Source organism: Lepus europaeus, chromosome 2 (assembly GCF_033115175.1).
Source record: "Lepus europaeus isolate LE1 chromosome 2, mLepTim1.pri, whole genome shotgun sequence".
In the NCBI taxonomy this organism is placed as follows: Eukaryota; Metazoa; Chordata; class Mammalia; order Lagomorpha; family Leporidae; genus Lepus; species Lepus europaeus.
In genome coordinates this window covers 22,297,027-22,311,030 of record NC_084828.1, presented here as the reverse complement: position 1 = coordinate 22,311,030, position 14,004 = coordinate 22,297,027, and the positions used below count along the sequence as shown (strand labels likewise).

Here is a 14,004-nt window from a genome sequence, read left to right as displayed (position 1 = left end):
TAAATATGTGGATTCATTTCTGGAGTTTCTATTCTTTTCCAATGGTCTACACGTCTATTTAGGCTGTTTTGATAATTGTCCTGTAGTATGTTTTAATATCTGGTACTGTGATGCTTCTGGCTTTGTTTTTGTTATATATGATTGCTTTAGTTATTCAGGGTCTCTTGTGCTTCCTTATGAATTTTAGAATCTTTTTCTCTAGATCTGAGAATAATTTCATTGGTAATTTTGAATGATATTCACATTGAATTTGAAAATTGCTTTTGGTAGTATGGACATTTTGATAATATTCTTTCAATCCATGAACTAGGAAAAAATTTTCCATTTTTTGTGACTTCTATTTCTTTTTTTAATGACTTGCAGTTTTCATATTAAAGATCGTCTACCTCCTTGGTTACATTAATTAAATACATGTATTTAATGTTTTGCAGCTATTGTGAATAGAATTGGTCTTAGATGTTCTTTCTCAGCCATGCCATTGTCTGGGCATACAAAGGGTATTGATTTTTGTTAATTTCATATCCTGACACTCTACCAAACTCTTTTAGGAGTTCCAATAGTCTCTTAATTGAGTCTGATTGTTCCCCTATATATAGAATCATGTCATCTGCAAACAGGGATAACTTGACTTCCTCCTTTCTAAATTGCATTGTTTTGATTTCTTCTATGGCCAACTATTCATTCAGGAACATACTGTTGAGACCCTATGTGTTTGCATATTTTCTAGAGGTTACTGAGTTGTTAACTGCCAGTTTCATTCAATTTTTGTCAGGAAGGATACTTGGTATGATTTCAAATCTTTGAATTGACTGAGAGTATCTTATAGGTTAGCATATGGTATATCCTAGAGAAAGTTCCATGCACTGATGAAAGAATGTGCATTCTGTAACTGTGGGATGAAAGATTCTGTAGATATCAATCAGGTCCATTTGGTCTGTAGTGTATATTAGCTTTGTTGTTTTTTTTTTTTTTTATTTTCTGTTTAGCTGATCATCAACTGATGAAAGAGCAGTGTTGAAGCCCCCCATGCTATGGCTTTGGAGTCTATGTCTCCCTTTAGATTCATTAACATTTGTTTTAAATAGTCAGACACCTTGGCACTGGATGCATATGTATTTATTATAGTTATATATTCCTGTTGAATTGATCCTTAAACATTATACGGTGCCCCTCTTTGTCTCTTTTAACAGTTTTTGTTTTAAAATCTGTTTTGTCTGGTATTAGGTGACTATACTTCCTCTTTTTGCTTTCTATTAGCATGGAATAACTTTTTCTATCCTTTCACTTTCAATTTGCATGTAGTTTTTTGGCGAGGTGTGTTTCTTGTAGACAGCAAATAGATGTGTCTTGTTTTTTTAATCCATTCAGCCAGTCTGTATCTTTAATTGGAGAGTTTATGTATTTACATTCAAGGTTATTATTGATAAGTAATGACTTGGGTGTGCCATTTTTCCATATATATTGCTATGGTTTGCTTTGGATTTCCTCTGTACTTTTATTGGGGGATTTCTGCCTTCATATTATTTCATTTTGATGATTATCCTTCTGTGTTTTTCTGTGTATCACATTCTTAGTCATCATTTGTATTGTTGGACAATGATGAGAAATTCTTTCAATCTGTGCTTATGGAATGTGTTTATTTCCCCTTCATTCAAAAATGAGAGCTTTGCAGGGTACACTATTCTGGGTTGACAGCTTTTTTAAGATTTAGACTATGTCTCTCCATTCTCTCCTATCCAATATGGTTTCTGATGAGAAATCAGCTGTGAATCTAATTGGATGTCACCTGAAAGTAATCTGACATTTCTTTCACACACATTTTAAAATCTTTTCAGTGTGTTTTACCATTGAAAGTTTGACTATTATGTGTCATGATGAACTTCTTTTCTGGTCATGTCTACAAGGAGTTCTATGTGCCTCTTGTACTTGGATGTCCCTTTCTTTCTCCAAATTAGCAATGTCTTCTGTAATTATTTCATTGCATAGGATTTTTAATCCTTTGTATCTCTCCATTCCTCCCAAAACTCCTAATACCTGTATGTTGGATCACTTGATAGTGTTTAATAAATCTCCAATAACTTTTTTTTATTTTCCTAATTTATTCTTATTTTTTTCCTTTTAGTCTAAGATATTTCCAAAAATTTATCTTCTAGCTCTGACATTCTTTCTTCTGCCTCAACAACTATGTTGTTAAGGCTTTCCACTGTATTTTTGACATATTGAATTCTTTATTTCTAATATTTCAATTTGATTCATATTCAAAATCTGAGTTTCATGACAAAATTTTTCTTTCATGTCCTGGATAGATATTTTTAACTTATGAGTTTCCATCTCTTGGCTTCTGAATAATCCTATGATTAATCTTTTGAATTCCATTTCTGGCATTTCATCAATATATCAATTTTCACATTATAATATTGAAGTGTTGCTGTGTTCCTCTGTGGGGTCATATTGTCTTCTTTATTCTTCATTCTTGAATTTCTGCATTTATTTTTAGGCATTTGTGGAAATAATTGTTGTTTTTTTTTCCTCTGACAGCTTTTATCTTTGAACTATGTCTCTGTGACTTACTGTAGTGTTTGCTCTTTTAGCAAATATCCAGGGGCATGTAATGGTTGTGGCCAGGAGCTCTGGTCAGTGCTCCAGTGTAGGGTAAATATTTAGGTTGCCACCAAAGTTGGACATTCTATATCTTTTCTATTATCAGCAGGGGAGGATATGATTACCTTTGTTGGCATAATCACATCCTCCCCTCCTCTCTTCCAAGGATATCAGTGTGCAGGGATAGCCAACAGTGGGTGCAACACTCACCTGCACTGCTGCCTGAACCACACAAGTATCTGGGCAGTCAGTGTGAACACAGATCCCACTGGCATGACATGCACAGGCAATCAGTGTGCTCTGTTCCTTTGGTGCTGCACACACTGATTGGCCAGAGACCCAGCTACACCTGTGGCCTATTGTGCAGTCACAGAGTTCCCACAGTCTTGGCACACAAGTCTCCCATAGTCACAGCATGCAGAGGATCTAATCCACACCAGTAGCTTGTCTTATCCATGGAGAGGGCAGAGACATTCCCAGATCTAGATGCCTATAGGTGCTCCTCCTTGGCAGTTTGAGCCCCAGAACCTTTGATATGTTGAGAGACTAGGAGCACCTCACAGTTGTTATGTGGGTGCCCAGCACCCTGTCAACCTTCCCAGCCAGACCCAAAGTTGTGGGGAACATAAATTTTTCCCTTTGGTAATATCCCTGGATCAAACTCATGCACAAGAGCCACAACAGCAGCAACTGGCAACACAATGATGCTTCCTTCCCTCCAGATGCTGGTCGTCCTTGTAGAGAGATAGGAAAAGCAAAACATGGCCTTGTCTCATTGGGTAACATGAGTACCCTGTCCCCCATTAGGCTTCCAGGATGGATTCAAAGATTGTGTGCTCCACCGGGATCTCCTGTATCTATTTTTTAAATCTACTTATTTAATTTATGGATATGAATTGAGTATGTCTTATGTGCCCCTTTGTATAAGGTACTCGGAACAAATGAGGGAACTAAACAAAACATCTAATCATTCTGGGATTTGTATTCTAATGTACTTGATATGTATGAGGCTGTACATTGCCCTCAAGGACAATGTTACACAAGTTGTGTTTAATGACCATATTCACTAACACACAATTGGATGTCATTCACTTTGAGTATTATTTCAAAAAAGGCTTCCCTTCTTACTTGAAAAGTCTGTTCTGATTTTCTCTGTTGACTTGATTTATTTAATTTCTGCCTTCCACACACACTAGTGTTCCTATTAAACCATCTTTTAAAACATTGATTTATTTATTTGAAAGACAGAATTACAGAGAGAGAGAGGGAGAAACAGAGACCAAAATCTCCCATTTGCTGGTTCACTCCTCAAAATCTGTGTAGGTCTGCCACAGGGATAACAAGATTCCAAGCTCTTGAGCCATCATCAGTTGCTTTCCCAGGTGCATTCGCAGGCATTTCAGGTGGCAGCTTAACTTCTGAGCTACAAACCTAGCCCACCCTGTGCCAAGCCATTTTTAAGATACTTATTTATTTGAGAGACAAAGAGTGAGATGTAGTGAAAAACATAGATGGATGGAGACAGCTCCCATCCGCTGGTTCACTCCCCATATGCCACAACAGCCAGAGCCAAGAGCCGAGAATGCAATTCATATCTCTCGCATGGGAAGCAATAACCTTACTATTTCATCTATCTCTGCTGTCTTCAAGGGCCTCATTGGAGGGAAGTTGGACTCAGAAGCTAGAGCCTGGAACTGATTCCAGGGACTCCAATGTGAGATGTGAATGTCTTAAATCAGATAAATGCCCTCTCCCTAAATCATTTCTCATATAGGATTATACATAGTGGCAGCACATATTTTCAGAAGCCTCTACACACCTGGAAAAAGAAACAGAAAAGAAGACACAGGTGGAAATCCCCCTGAGTGTCATAATTACAGCTCCTTTGCAGAAAATCTATTTTACAATCAACATATGTAAAGCTAAGCTGTCTGAAAAGAGGCAGTGAGCATGGCTTCAAGAACATAAACCATTTTGTTAGTGACTATAGGAAAATGGTTAGAATGTTCCAGTTTTCCCTTTAATGCTTGGTAAATCACAGGTTTTACACTAGAATTTTATGATGCCTTTCAGCTTTAATATTCAGTAACTGCATTAAAATTAGAAGTAAACAAAAAAGAAATCACTGGCAGGATAAATTCCTAATTATATTTGTCTCTGGATTTTATTTAACATGTGTATTTTTACACAGGTTATGAATCTTACATTCTTAAGACACAAGACCTAGATACCCTGTTTGGAACTGCCCTCAGAATACTGTGAACAGAGAACACAAAAAATTAGTAATTATGATATAAATGCTACATTTTAAGGAGACTTGCCCAATTTAATTTCTTACATTCAAATTTGTCAGTGAGCAACCTGAAGCATTTCTTCAAGTAACATATTCTATATTCATTTTAAAATTTTTGCTTTCTTTTAAAAAATAAATATTGATTTCATATAAGATTTGCTGATAAAATATAAGTATCAATTAACTAAAATCGCAAATCATATTGGATGGGAGTGCTTATCATACTTTTAACTAGATTTAAAACAAAACACCTTAATAGTCCACAAATATAAGATATATAATATATTATATATAATATCTTAATAAAATAATATCCTAATAAAATATAATATCCTAAAAATTAAACAATTCCACTCCATGACATTATAACATAAAATTTAAGTATGTAAAAGTCTTTCTACATAAATATTAATATTCAAGTCCATGAAAATTTAAAGGAAAAGGGAAAATAAAGTGTCTTTTTGGAAGACTTGAACTCTCAGAATTAAGAGGATACACTGTAAAAATTAATTATAATAAAATCAATAGTTGATATACGATTAAAACTGAACCCTTCATCTTGAAAGTTGTCATAACCAGGTCACATTTCTGAAAGTTCAACTAAAAATTATTTTGGAAAATAACATTTAAAAGGCCCTGGTGATGTACCATAGAACAGTCTATGAGTTCTCACCATTTCTACAAAATCATGAATATCTTTATTATCTGATTCCCATGACCTCTTAAAAAATATTTTCAAAACATGGTGTGAGACCTCAAAGGAGCCATTTAGGGAAAGTTCTATTTGATGCCATAGTTGTGTGGATATGCATCCTGTTACACTGCTACCAAGTGGCTCTTTGATACTTTAAAAAGAAAGATTTACCTGAGCAATGATCAGTAGTAGTTCTGCACATTATTTTCAATCAGCAATTTTTCTTGAATAACTCTCTCCAGACAGGCCGTAATACACAGCCACTTTGATAGAATCTGTTATGAAGATAGAGACGAGTTATTCCTCCAGGCACAACATGCCGAAGGAGATATGAAACTGTAGCAAATACAGAGGAGAAAAAATTAGAGCAACTCGAGTTTGGGGAAAATGGTTGGGTTATATCTGATTAGAATATGAAATAAATAAGTGGGTATGATTTTATAGTCTACTAAAATGCAATAAAGACATGAAAATGAGTATTCTGCTACAATGAACCTAGTATAATTAAATAAATAAGATCAATTTGACACAGAAAGCCTTTAACCTATTTTAACAAACACATGACATATTCATACTTTCTGCTGCAGAAAGCAAATAAAATAGCACTTACTGAGAAATTGCCACAGGTTATGTATCATTTAAGAAGGGATTTCAAAAAAAAAAAAATGGTCTGTTTCTTTTTTAATACTTAATGCTTTGGGGATTTTTAGAAAGAAATATCTAAGTTTGTGAAGAATATGGCATCCCCAGATACCAGAAATTTCTCTTAAATTTTAGCATTTTACCTATGCTACCTACTCTGCGAAAAGGCGTGGGATATAAATATTTTCATTAATACTTGGCAGTTAATTATTTACTTGATGTGTCTAAGAATAACGTCAAGAAGTTTTCATCTTAATCTTCAAGTTTAAAAAAATATATATTCTCCCTGTCAATTTTTTTTTTTTTTTTTGACAGGCAGAGTGGACAGTGAGAGAGAGAGACAGAGAGAAAGGTCTTCCTTTGCCATTGGTTCACCCTCTAATGGCCGCCGCGGTAGCGCGCTGCGGCCGGCGCACCGCGCTGTTCTGATGGCAGGAGCCAGGTGCTTCTCCTGGTCTCCCATGGGGTGCAGAGCCCAAACACTTGGGCCATCCTCCACTGCACTCCCTGGCCACAGCAGAGAGCTGGCCTGGAAGAGGGGCAACCGGGACAGGATCGGTGCCCCGACCGGGACTAGAACCCCGTGTGACGGCGCCGCAAGGCGGAGGATTAACCTGTTGAGCCACGGCGCCGGCCTCTCCCTGTCGATTTTATCCACTCTGAATTATATGTCATAAAATTAGCTTCCATATATAATCCAAAATTTCCAGAAAAACACATTAAAATAAAAATCTAATAAGAAAATGCAAAAGCAAAATTATCTTTGACTTTGGACTGCTTTCTTTTTTTGTTTGTTTGTTTTATTTCTCCTGGAGATTTATTTTGGATAAAATAGTTGGAAGAGAGATTACAACAATACATTGTACAAGAAGTTTGGAAAATAATTAAAAGGAGTATTTTAAGCATTAGGGTTCTGACTCGATCATAAATGTGCTCGCTCCCCAAGTCTGCAGAGCAGGTAGCCCTCTGTCCATATCCATAAATGGAGATGCTTTCTTCATAAAAAAGGAGTATTGCCATGTGATAAATCAAAGTTTCCTCTTAGAAAAATAAGGTTTTTTCTCCATCAAAACATTAAAGTCATACCAAATTTTTCTAGTTCTGCAAATCTGAAGCAACCAATCTTCTATTTAATGCAGAAAGACCATCTATTCCAAATGTTTGCATTTTGCAGACAAACATTTCCAGCACTTATTATGCAGGGTTTAACCACAATGTTTAGCAAAGAATGCTTCAATTATTTTTGTTTCTTTATAGATTACTCCAATTTTATGAACCCACACCATACCCAGCCAAGAAATAGACAGCAACAAACAGTATAGCCAAACCATGTCAACTGAAATCTATCTCCTGTCCTTTTTACCAGCTTTCCTCTTTCCAGAGTAAGTGCTTGGGCTTCATATCAAACACATGTCGATCTGACTCCCCTTTCTTCCCCAAGTGATTCATCTTCTTCTTGGCCTTCTTCACCATCTTGACATCCTGGAGACCAGAAACATCATGTGGAGTTCGAGATCAACCCCGACTCCGGACTACAGAAGATGGTGGAACAGATTCTTTCCGCTTTCTTTTCCTGGTGACACTCCGAGATCTCCTTGCCTGGACTGCGTAGTGGGCATTGTCTTTATTATTCATGTCAACACCAAGACTACACATCTCATTCTCCAAATCTGTCTTCTGAACCTTCTTAGCTGTTTGAGGCATCCTGGGTCCCTGTGTATTTTTTTCTTTGGGTTGAAGGATTTTCAATTTCTTTTTTTCTCTAATTTGTTTTACCAGCTGTCGGATTTCTACCATTTCCTCGTCTTCACTTTCAGAATTGCTGTCATACTCTCCAGCAGGTGTTCCTAGCTCTCTTCTTTCTCTAAGTCTTCCAATTTCTTCATGATGGCAGGATCAATGTAATCGGCTATATTATGGTCCTCCCAGATCTCTGGTATCTTATCATATTTTTCAGATGAATTCATTAAATCCCAGTACTTTTGAAGATCCAAAAAATAATCTTCTCCCATTTCCAGCTCAAGATCTCGTTCCCTCTTCTTCTTGGGCTCCACAATTTCCATTCTCCTCTTGAGTGCCATCACTCTTTCTGGGATGAAAGGAGGCCTCTCCTTATCATCTCTCTTGTTTGGACTACTTTCTGACTGATGTAATTGTTTAAAGTAGAATTCTAATAATGCAAATTATTTGTTGATGGAACATCAACAAACCCCGGCAAAACATATTAGTTTGCAACTCATTTCTATGGCAGGACCAGTGTAGTGTTAATGTTATTAGTAGTTTATTTCCTTTTGAGAGCAAATTCTTGAAGTTCCATTTTACATCATTAAAATGTGTATGATAACAATAATACTTATCATTATTTGTTTCTAAGCAACTTCTACCTTCCTGGATGGAAGCTGAAGTTTGTCTCTGGAAAGATTCCTCTGTCAACTGGAGGATGAACCACTTTTGGTGCACTTATTTGGTAAGCAGGTAGCATAATGCTTAAGGAAGCCTCACCCAGTGCCTGAGGAAGATACATCACATATCCTTATATCCTGGCTGCCTACCCTGGCCTTAGTCATCAGAGCATTTCTGCAAGTCACAGCAGTGAAACCCCACGAACAAAGTGGTAGCTTTGTGGTTAGTCATTAACAGACACATCAAGACACTAGGCTTTTGTGTGGCCCGTTGAAGGATTCATTTTTCTCTGTGGTTGCAGAATGGAGCCTGACACCCTAGAGAGGTAGAAGTGAATTTCTGAAAAGTGAAAGTACACATTGAGTGATGAGTGGCTGGAGACAGTGGGAGGAGCAAAGACAGTGTGAATTCTGGTGGAGCAGGAGCAGTGAAACCTGGTAATCAGGTTTTATGTATGTGTGTGAGATTTTATTTACTTTTTTGCATTATAATTCCATTTTAATATTACCGATTATTCAGTAGGTTGTTTTTTTTTAATTTTGCTTTTTGTTGTTTTTCTTTTAAATGAATATATTTAATTTCATTTTATTCATTTGAGAGATGGGGGTTGGAGATGATCAGAGAGAGAGGGAGAGAGAGAGAGAGAGAGAGAGAAGGAGAAAGAGAGAGAAAGCCTATCCACTGGTTCACTCAACAAATGCCTACAAACGGCTGTGACTGGGCCAGGGCAGGAGCAGGAAAACAGGAGCTCAGCCCAGGTCTTCTGCAAGAGTGGCAGGGCCAGAATTACTTAAATTGTCATGACTGCCTCCTGTAATCTGCATGAGCAGAAGCTGGAATCTTGAACAGGCACAGCTATCAAACCCAGGCTCTGTCTTTGATGTGCATCTTGGTTGGCTTCTAAACTGGTTCCTAAAGTGCTAGGTCAAACACCTGCCCAGTTATTTTTTTTTTTAATCCCATAGCTCTATTTTGACTTTGCCTTGGAAATTTGCATGTATGTGTGTGTGTTCTCATGTTTGTATGTACCTCTGTATGCATAAGCACACAGAAGTGTTAAGGGAGGAGGACTGAAATATGACTTTGTGGGTGAGATAATGGTGCATGAACAGGTTGAAGTCTAGAGAATTTTAAAAAAATAAAAGTGTGTACTGGCTTTGTGGTGCAGCAGGTTTAGCTGCCACTTGTCAAACTGGCATCCCATTTCAGAGTGCCTGTTCCAGTCTTGGTACCTCCACTTTCAATTCAGCTTCCTGCTAATGCTTCTGGAAATATAGTTAATAATATTCCAAGTACTAGGCCCCATCACTTCTGTGGGACTTTGATTTCAGCTTGGCCCAACCCTGGCATTTGCAGCCATTTAGGGAGTGAACAGGCACATGGGAGATGGCTCTCTGTGTCTCTCAATCTCTCCGTCACTCTGCCTTTTAAATAATAAAGAATAAAGAAATAAAGAAATCTTTAAAATAAAATAAAATAAAATAATTGAAGTGATTTTCAGAGTTGCTCAGAGTAGGCTTATCAAGCAAAAGGTGACATATAACTATTTAGGATGAATTTGTTGGAGGTATAATTATAGCATATTAAGAACAGTATGCTATAAAAGTTAGGGTCTTACAGCCATTACACAAGGAGAACACCTACATTTACATTGCCTGGTTTATAAAGACCAAGGTGACACCTGAAGGTGTCAAAGTCAGATACAGGAAATTGTAGCCCAGAGAGCTGTTTGGCCCCATGAACCTTTTTTATGTTTGTCAATATTTCCCAAAAACATACACAACACAGTGCCCTTGTTCTTGCTGTGATCCTTCTGTTTGCTCATATGGACGTCTGTCCTTGTCTCGTCCATAGAGGTCTTTGTCTTATTTTATCACTAGCACAATAATTAAAATTTCATGTTCACGTGGATTAGTATCATAATGGTAGAGAGAGAACCTTAAAACCCATAAAAAGTGAATCTGAAGCTTTAGCTTATCATATCATTGTTTTCATGTGCAGTACTGTGTTTTCTTCTGCTTTCTCCTTATTTTCTTGGGTGTGAGGTATGCAGCCAGTGAATAAAGCTGTTAACTGGGATTCACTTTGAAAAGGCTGCCAGGTCATCAAATATGATCAACTACAGGTACTGTCTTTAGGCAAGCAGTCTAACTTCACCATCTGATTTTCTTTTGCATATCATTTCCAATGGACTCTCTATGGTTCCTTGCCTTTGGTAAGGGACTCTGCTATAAAATATCAGAAATAATATAAAATTGCATATATGTTGGCTGATTTCAACTCACCTTCCAAGGCAAAAAAAATTATATATCACCACAATAATAAGTAGCTATATACTTGGTGTCAGGTTGTTTTAAATTACTCGAAAGAGTAAATTATCATCTATTTGTAGGTTTAAAAAAATAAAACATACCCAAGAATTAGAACTATGCGGGTTTGTCCTGCAAGGCCCACACTGTCATGATGGTGAGGCAATGGCATTCTTCAACAAAAAACACCAGAGACAGTTTCGTTGAACATTTCTATTTATTAGAAATCAGGTACAAGCTTTTAGAGGGTAGGCAAAGGGGAGAAATAGCATGGAGTAGTAACAGTAATTCTATTGGGCAGAGGGAGTGATGGTGCCAAAGCCCTTTACCAATAGTCTAATAGGTCACGTAGCTCCTAGAGTTGTCTTACCTGACTTGCCCACATCTGGGAGTTGTTTAACTGATGGGTAGATAGCAGGAAGCAGAGGTGGGGGAAATGTGCCTGGGGCACCTGTCACCTGCCAGCAGGCAGGTCATGTGTGGGCCTCAGTGCGCTGAGTCCTCAACAAGGGTTTTTCCCAGGAGGGCATGGTGTGCCATGTCCTCTTGACCCCCTGCATAGGCTAGTTAGGCAGTCTTCCAGCCAGGCACAGGATCACCCACAGAACTATGTGAAAATGCTTTTCCAGAGCAGTAATACACGAGCCAATAAGTTACAATAAAATTTTAATACTTTATTAAGTACTTACAATAATTGCTTAGAATAATCATCATTCTGAGAAAATATTTTATGTGTTATATTAGATTGTCTCTTTAAAATGATTTTTTTTGGATAATCTGGTGTTTCTCAACACTTGAAACCATTAAATCATGACTTAAGAAATTGAAATGTTTCATTTTAAATGAAAAAGAATTATAGATTCACATGATGTCTCAAAATTAATGCACAGAGGATTGTGTAGTTTTCCTGAAGTTTGTCTAAATGGATATGAAAACATAGTATAAAATCGAAACCAAGAAATTGACCTTGGCTTAACATTTTGTGGAAAGTGATGCCATTTTGTCATATGTTTAGTTTTGTGTAATAATAATAGCACAGCCCTAATCCATCAGAACAAAGCTTTCCCTTTTGGTTTCTCATTATAATCACATTCATGCCATCTCGCTCCCCTCAATCCATTTTAGTGACTAATTTTTTTGTAAACTTGGCTGGACCATAGTGTGCCAGGATACTTAGTATAGTGTTATAATGTGGGTGTGTGTGTTTCTGGATAATAGTAACATTCGAGTTGGTTGACTGAATAAAACCTGTAGTCTTCCCTGTTGTGAATGGACTTCATCCAACCAATTGAAGGGATAATAGAAAAAGAATATCCACATTATTTTATCCACATTGTTTTGGGATCAGACTCTAGCTAATTTTATATGCCAAAATACTTTTAGTATAATTGCCTTTTGCCTCTGAGCTACGATATTGATCTTTTTATGCCATTAGACTCAGAGTAAGACTTGAACTTAAAGCACCATCTGCTCATTTGTTTTTCAGGCAATAGGCCTCAGATCGAAATGTTATCATCATCTCTCTGAAATCCTCACTTTGGACTCCTCAGCCTCTATAAGTGCATGACCCAATTCTTTATAGTATCTACCTACCTACTTACCTACTTATTTGTTCTGCTTCTACAAAAATAATTCCAAATCCCAAAATCCTTAAACCCTAGAAATCATCAACTATTTTTCCATCTTTATAATTTATCATTTCAATGATATTATATAAATGGAATAATCTATTATGTGACATTTTGAGGTTAATTTTTAAATCAGCATAGTGTCTGAAATTCATCAAAGTTGAGTTTATCAGTAGTCCATCACTTTATACTGCTGAGTATGCTGAGTAGTATTCTTTTTTCTTTTTTTTTGGACAGGCGGAGTGGACAGTGAGAGAGAGACAGAGAGAAAGGTCTTCCTTTGCCGTTGGTTCACCCTCCAATGGCCGCCGCAGCCGGCGCGCTGCGGCCGGCGCACCGCACTGTTCTGATGGCAGGAGCCAGGTGCTTCTCCTGGTCTCCCATGGGGTGCAGGGCCCAAGCACTCGGGCCATCCTCCACTGCACTCCCGGGCCACCGCAGAGAGCTGGCCTGGAAGAGGGGCAACCGGTACAGAATCCAGAGCCCCGACCGGGACTAGAACCCTGTGTGCCGGCGCCACAAGGCAGAGGATTAGCCTGTTGAGCCACGGCGCCGGCTATTGAGTAGTATCCTTTAAGCTATATTTTTAAAAGATTAATACCTCTGTCTCTTCTTCATAATAGAAGTAAATACAATTTTTTTTGAACTACAACAAAACAGTCAGAATTAGCACATATGCATATGAACTGCAATTATACCTGTGTCACACACACCCAAAAGTACATACATGTACACATTTGTTCATATTTGTATCAATGCATACATAATGGAGAATTTGATTTAATCTATTTTTACAAACAAAATGTTTTAAACTTTAATTACCATTTATAATACCCTTTCTTTACATTAAAGTCAGATTTAAGGTCTGGCATTGTGGTGTAGAGGGTAAAGCATCGCCTGAGATTCCAGAATCCCATATGGATGCCAGTTCCTTTCCTGGCTACTCCACTTCCAATCCAGCTTCATCTACTAAATCAGCAGAAGATGGTCCAAATACTTGGGTCCCTGCCACACACACAAGAGACCTAGAAGACACTCTTTGTTCCTGGCTTCAACCTGACTCAGCTTTGGACATCAGTGAATGGAAGTTTCTCTCTCTCTCTCTCTCTCTCTCTCTCTCTCTCTCTCTCTCTTGCCTTTTTTGTCTCCCTGTCTTCAGTGATTTTGTCTTTAAAATTAACAAATAAATCTTTAAAAAATCCTATTGATTCCTTACGTTGTTTCATATCTTATTAGGAAATTATACAATCTACTCTCAAAACTTCTGACTAATTAAATGACAAGTAACCAACTGGGAATATGTCAGACCCTTTAAAGAAGTATAAGGATTATTCCTTGGAGCAACTTCAGGATGTGCTTAATATATGTCTTCAAGAAATAGGAGAATATCTATGGTATTGGACCGTGGTTCTGCATAAAGAGCCTTGTAATGTT

General features: G+C 37.4%; 1 pseudogene; it reads right to left on the bottom strand.

The window, feature by feature from the left end:
- Positions 1-7,322: 7,322 nt before the first annotated feature.
- Positions 7,323-13,796, bottom strand: LOC133750505 (GTP-binding protein 4-like; annotated as a pseudogene).
- Between the last annotated feature and the right edge of the window lie 208 nt (positions 13,797-14,004).